Source organism: Nanorana parkeri, unplaced genomic scaffold (genome assembly GCF_000935625.1).
Source record: "Nanorana parkeri isolate BGI_ZX_2015 unplaced genomic scaffold, ASM93562v1 scaffold63, whole genome shotgun sequence".
Taxonomy (NCBI): Eukaryota; Metazoa; Chordata; class Amphibia; order Anura; family Dicroglossidae; genus Nanorana; species Nanorana parkeri.
In genome coordinates, this window is record NW_017306331.1 from 1,688,795 (window position 1) to 1,696,094 (window position 7,300).

Below are 7,300 nucleotides of genomic sequence, written 5' to 3' on the forward strand. Positions count from 1 at the left end.
TTTTAAACTCTGATTTTGAATGTAAAGACTTCATTCGGATCGGCTTAAGCTTGCAATTATTCGCAAGGGGCGGGCTTTCGATGACCGCAATGCTGACCGGGCCTGTGCGGCATTTATCTTACGAACATGCCACACACCCGCCGACAATCGTGCGATTCTCGGAAGGTTTTCGACATGTTCGTAAGATAAAAGTCGTGCGACCGTACAGTAGAAACGGTCATACTCTTCCACACACCTTGCGATAATCGTAAAATTGCGAGATTTCCCACGATTATCGTACGATTATCGTACGATTATCGCAAGGTGTGCGGGCACCTTTAGGCCTGGTTCACACCTGTACGTTTTGTAGCGCGTTCAATGCTCTACGAACGCTCTACAAAACGCTCAAACATGAAAATCCCATTGTTTTCTATGGGTATGGTTCACACCTTGCCGTATTTCAGCCCGTCTGAACGCGCTACAAAACGGCCTACGCCTGAAAAGGTACATGAGCTTTTTTGCGGCGTTTTTGTCGCGCGTTTCCATTGGGATACAGCCAAGTAGCCCTCGGAAACGCGCGTTTGTCGTGCGTTTTTTACCGTGAATCGCAGTAAAAACACGCGTCGCGACAAACGCGCATATTCGATATGCTTAGGTGTGAACAGAGCCTCAGGCTCCATTCGGATCCTAGACGCACCAGACTGTTATTTTTCCTAAATGCAGGTAAACTGACTGCAGCTGAACACACCTAATTGCAACATGTAAATGAACCCATTAAGAAATCATTACATTCATATATAAGTGTCTAGAAAACCTTCTTTCTTCAAAGTTTACACAATGAGCACAAGAAACTATAACAACAAATACAATCAAAAGATTCTGGTAGTAAGTTGAAGCAGTAGTTACAGCTCTACTATGCCAAATGACAAGAAACATATCTGCCCAGAAACACTGTTGAACAACAAATGAACCAATATAGAAGAAAAGTATCCAATCAGATGTGTGTAATAGCCGTGTGAATGAAGCCACACTGTTAATCATAAGTATAAAAGTACATGTATATATTCACAATTACAGTGATTGTATACCAAACATCTGAGTACAGATACTCTATGTGTCTAAAGGTGGCCATACACTCTACAACCATCGCAAGACTTTAGTCTTGCGATGGTTGTACAGGAATTAAAAAAACGTACGATCTGCCTATCTTGGACAGGCAGATCGCACTCTCGATCATCGCAAGCCCGCCCCCCTGAGGGGCGGGCTTCCGATGACCGCAATGCTGAACGGGCAGTGTGCGCGTGCGCACACCGGCCCGCTCGGCATTTGTCTTCCGAGCACCGTTCTAACCAGCCGAGAATCGTACGATTCCCGGCTGGTTTTCGAACATGCTGGTTCGACAGAAGACGTGCGACCGTACAGTAGAAACGGTCGCACGTCTCCGTTCACACTGCTCGATTATCATACGAAAAACCGATCGCATACGATTATCGTACGATAATCGTGCAGTGTATGGGCACCTTTAGAAACAAACATGTGGATCTGTGACAGTCTCTTGTGTGCTTTTGTTACATACACTGTGAAAACACAAAGGTTCACATACTGTACATACTCAGTGAGATAGTTATCATTTTAAAAGTGTATTGAACGCAAAAAAAAACCTCAATGATAAATATTTATAGTAAGTATAAAAGTATTTCTTTACATCTTTGGCTAAGCAACTACAGTCATCATGTTTCTAAACAACTCCAACTCTCTTAGCTCAGCTTCCCTAAACATCCTGTCCAGTACAAGATCACAAGAGACAGCAAAGTCTCCAGCAACTGGTCATCTACTAGCTTGGTGAAGGAAGGAGAAGCATGGGGCAGGGAGTGGTTTGCCTTGCTGGTCCTATGTGTGTGGGGAGGCTAACACAGCTTACTAGCACACACAACGATGGCTGCATAGGACCCTGCAAGGGAAAGGAGCCCCCCTAAAACAGGATATCAGGACCAGTGCTCAGGGGACCAGCTGATTCTGCAGGAAACTAAAACTTTATTTTGGAAAAACAGGGTCATCCATACAATAATAAAGCATTTCGAGACGGAAACTAAAACTTTTAAACATCAAGAAGCGGTATCCATTGTAAGTGATTTGAATGAGCTTACATTTTTTTGACTTTAATATCACTTGAAGACTGGGGAGGTCGTCCCAGAAAATACATTGTTGTTTTTTTAAGGAATATATAACTGCCATAGATGGTGTTTTGTTAATGTCCACCCAAATGTACATTTATTTATACAAGTTTATCCTAAAAGTGGGTAGTCTTGGAGGCAAGAGGGACAGGAGGAATTGCTTCTAAAGTCAGACAGGTGGAAGTTATGCTGTCAAATGTTGCTTTATAGATTATTTACCTGCGTCAAGGTATCACACTGGAAGAGTTCAGGGGTACGTAGAGCTTGCTTCCTAAAGAGCTTGCTATCTAATGTTCTATCCATAGTTCTACCTACTCTAAGGCTGGTTTGGTGACGTGGTGTTGGGTAACTTACTAGTTGTTTTTGATAGGAAACCCACACAAGTACGAGTAGAACATAGGACCTCCATGCAGGCTTTGCTGTGATTCAAGGCCAGGACTTAAGACAAGCACTTACCTACTATGGTAAGTCAGTGCTGATATAAAAGTATTCAGTAAGACGGTGAGGAAGACGTATCAATTTTATGGGACAGCGAAAAGGTGAAGGATGTCACCTCCTCTCTATATGGTCGCAAAAAGAAGTTCAGACCTGGTTATATTTGGTGGACTTTCAGTACTCGATGTTTTCCTGGAATAGAAAGCCTACATATCCCTACAACACCTTATTGTATGTTAATGAGAGGAAGCTCACAGTGTCCCTTGTCCTTCTATGGGGACAGACATAGTTTCTTGTTACCTTGAAAGGTTGCTCCATAACACAACTAAGGTGAGAAATGGTTTTTCTTTTGATTATTATTATACAGGATGTATATAACGTCAACACTTTACGCAGCGCTTTACAATATAGGGAAGATATTACAATACAATTCAAGACAAGATGGTAAGGAGGGCCCTGCCCGGAAGAGCTTACACTCTAAGAGGGAGGGTTATTATTATTGGGTATGCTGTGTAATCGGGAACGCATAACAAACATATACAGTATAGAGAGCTTTTCTCAAATTTGAGTGTAAAAGTGGAAATACACCTTAAGATCACAGCTCAGTGAACAGCTCAATGGCAGATAAGGACTTTTCTCTGACTTTCATGATGTGTATTCTTGTCTTGGGACAATGACTCAGAACATATTCAAACCATCAGCACAAATTCTAGCAGTTATAAGAAGTAGGTCAGCAACTACAGCCCCCATGTTCCTGCCATGTTTATTGTAGGCCTCATTCACACCTCTGCATTTTAACACGTCCTACCTAAAACGCATTAACCCACAAGAAGACAATTGCCATTGTTTTCTAAAGGGCCTGTGCACACCTGTCAGCTGTGCTGCTCTACATTAGGAAAATACTACAGGTGCGATTTGTGATGCAACAATGGGCATTTTTGACCCAATAGATTTTAGTGGCAGTGCATGAAAATGCATGTAACGTGATTTCTAGCATATTTTAATTAGGGATGCACCGAAATTTTGGCCGCCGAAACACATCAGCAAAATGACCAAAAGTGCAACCTTTTGGCCGAAATTGCGATCCATGCCTAGTTTCTCTCCTCCCCGCTGTGCGCTGCTCTATGCCTCCTCTGACACAGCACAGCTTCTAGGGGGGAGGAGAGAAACTGTCACAGGAGGCCGGGCTCTCCGCCTGCACCGCCCTGTTCATCCTCCAGTGACAAATCAGGATGAAGAGCGGTGTGGGGGTGGAGGCGCTGTCAAAGGAGCCTGAGCCGGCGGTGACGGGGAGGAGTCAGCTGTCTAAATAGATCGAGCTCTCCTTCCTGCACTGCCGGCTTAGCTGTGACAGCCAATCCAGGATGGAGAGCGGGTACAAGCAGTCAGTGATCAGTTATTTGCTGACTGCTTGTAAATAACTGGACATAGTATGTGTTACTATGTACTAGTTATGAATGAATAGGAAGTGATCTACATCACTTCCTGTTCATTCATAATTGTGTGCATAGTAACTCATACTATCTCCACAAGTCATGAATAAACAGGAACACTCAGTATAGAGGATTCCTGTTCATTTATAACAGGGGCTGCAGAAAAAGATATTGATGACTCTGTGTCCTCAATCTCTTTTCCTATTTTAAAAGGGAAATATCAGGGGTCTGTTTAGACCCCTGATATTTTACCGAAATCCCCAGAGGTCAGGATATGCCCACTGATAGATAACCCTAGACACCCCAATATAAGGACCAGGGCAAGTGGTAGAGGGCCTGGGTGAAAGTTTACAGTTAACTTTTCATGGATTGGGTTGCGTACCTCCATGAAAAAAAGAAAAGGTAATTTTTTAGGAGCCATTTTTTATATGGTAATGATTTTATGTTATTGTATTGATATGATATATTTTTTTAGGACTGACTTTTTTATGTTTATGTTAAATGATCGGCCAAAACATAAAAGGCAGATGTCCCTTTAGACCTGCTAAAGGGCAAATGCAAATGCAAAGGTGTGAGCCTAGCTTTAGCTTTCAATTTCCAGGTAATCCTCCTTACTGTACTGCCTGCAAAGGGGGATCTGTGACTAGTGACAACAAATCAGAATTCTCCTCCTGTATGTCTGCGACCAGCTTTATCACAGGGGGTACAGGGTCATTGTCAGCACCAATCTCTGCCTTAATGATGCAGTACTGGATTTGTGTTATCTCCACATGCACACAGATTTTCCATGTTTAATTTGTCTTCAAGAGCCACCTAAATCGGGGGGCCCTTCCACCCCCAGGCCCCATATCAGCTGTCTGGACTGCTATGGCTATTGTTATGGCGCTGAACAGGATTGCAGGAGAGGCAAACAAATCCAGATTTGCCATGTTGGTGCAGCTTTGTAGATGAATCTGCCCCCTGCTGCATAGGAGCAGAACTGCACCAGTATAATGAAGCATTCAGCAAGCTCCAAACCACTTATTATATATCTGTAAAAAATAAATCAAGGCAACTGGACATTCTGTATTTTTTTCTTGAAGATGTTTTGCTGGTCATCTGATTCTCAATTCAGAAGTCTCAATACAGAGAACCTTCACAGACACTTATTACTTGTCATTTAAAAATCAGTTGCATGTACAAAGAAGAATCTTGCAAAATCTGGCTGTAGAGGCTGTAGAGAGTGACGCTATCAGCCCTTTCTCTAACAGGGTTATTCACTAAAAGGTGAAGAGTTTGGAGAAGGCAGGAGAAGTGAACAATCTAGGACAACATTGCTGATTTGGAAAAATTCCACATTTCCAGTTCAGCTATGTTGTCCTAGATTGTTCACTTCTCCTGCCTGCTCCACACCATCACCCTTTAGTGAATAGCCCTGTATGCATATTACTGGTAATACCTGGCAAGAGTCAGCCTTTATGTGCATTACCACCATAAGGGGAATTTGTGCACGTTATTAATGGCTGGCAGCAGGAAGCACTAGTTCAAACATGTAGATTAATCTTGTGTCATCCAACATGTTCATGTTTGTGACTCCAGTGACCACTAGACATGTATTCGTTTTGTTCCAAATTGAAATTCGGACAAATTTCGTCATATTCGGACATTGGGATGCAAATACAGTACAATAGTAAATAAACACACCACACCGTCTTCAAATGTCTTTTTTTTTTAAACATACTTTTTGGTAAGTCTTTTATTTAAAAAAAAAAAAAGTCTGTCAATGTTATCCCCAGGTCAATCACATTGTCCAGTGATGTAGATCCATGTCAATCACGATAGCCGATGGCCGCCGACTAATCGAAATGAAAAATCCCCGCCGCAACACGACTGAACCCGATAAACACCAGCCACAAATGACAGAAATGGCCAGAAATGACAGGTCTCCCCCGAATGTCAACAAAGGGGTGGAGCAAGTTGTGATGTCACAGAACTTGTTCCAACCATTTGTTTACATTTCGTGACAGCTCTCTGTCCCCTAATGGAGGGCATGTGGCCTGGTATTTTGCAGGAGGGGGAGCCGCAGGATCCCTCCCTCTTTCATGCCCTGCCAGGCTGCTGCTCATATCAAGGGTCTGGTAGGAGATATGGGGGGGGTGGACCCCATGATTTTTTTCTTTCACTGGCAAAGAGGTTTAATTACCCCAGTAGCACTAATCAAAAACACTGCTCTAATGCCTTGTTCACACCAGATGCAGTGCGTTGCTGCCCAATTCTGTCCAGAATGCACTGCCTCGCATTGCATCGCATCACTTTTTTGTGGGGAAGGATCAAAATGTTGCAAGCACTATTTTGATCGGACCGCAGGCATAGGGTGCCTTGCGATCACGTGCGGCCGATCACATTGCGGCCGGAGGGCGTGGCTATGGTGCCATTCACTTCAATGGACTGCCACGCCCCCTCCTGCCCCACCAAAAAGTGAGCCGGCCGCAATGCGAGGCAGTGTGTTCTGGCCAGAATCGGGCCAGAACGCTCTGCATCTGGTGTGAACAAGGCCTTAGATATAAACTACCTGCAGCCCAACTCTAGCAATTTTTCTTTTTAGTTGTGGAGGGGAGTGGGGTTTGAATCTCTGTCGAGTTTTAATTGCAGACTTGATCCCCATTGGACAGATTTCCCTCCACTTCCTGTCCAAGCGACAACACAGAAAGTAAAGAAGAATCACCAAACCAGGACATAGAGAAGAGTAGAAACTGGCAGAAGCAGAACTGGTTCTAACCCTTCCCCAATGTAAAAGGTGCTATCAATGCTTTCTATATCCCTATTGGAGATATTGCCTGTGCTGGGAACCTCTTTCAAATTGAGAAGTTCCCCCAATGGGAACATAGATAATAAAAACCTGAAAGTGGTTTTAACACTTCTCCACTTTATCTAAAACTTGATCTTTAATGGATTAGCTGAAGATAGGTGATGTCACCTATCTTCAGCTAATCCAGAAACTTCCATTATCTTTCTTTTTCTTGCAGGCTTTAACTGGCATTCAGGGCAGTCCAGTCATAGCCCACCATATGAAATCCTCCCATGTTGCCTGTGTCCTCACTCCTCACACATTCACATAGGTGAATTAAAGTGGAGTTATAGGCAAAATCAAGAATTACATATATACACCCTGATAAAGGAAGAGGAAAAATAGTGGACCTGCTGTTGGGACTGACATCATGTAATAGAATTGTTACAAGGGGAATTCTGGGTTAATGCTACAGAAAGATGACTGCGTTATATATGTCATTTTATATTTTT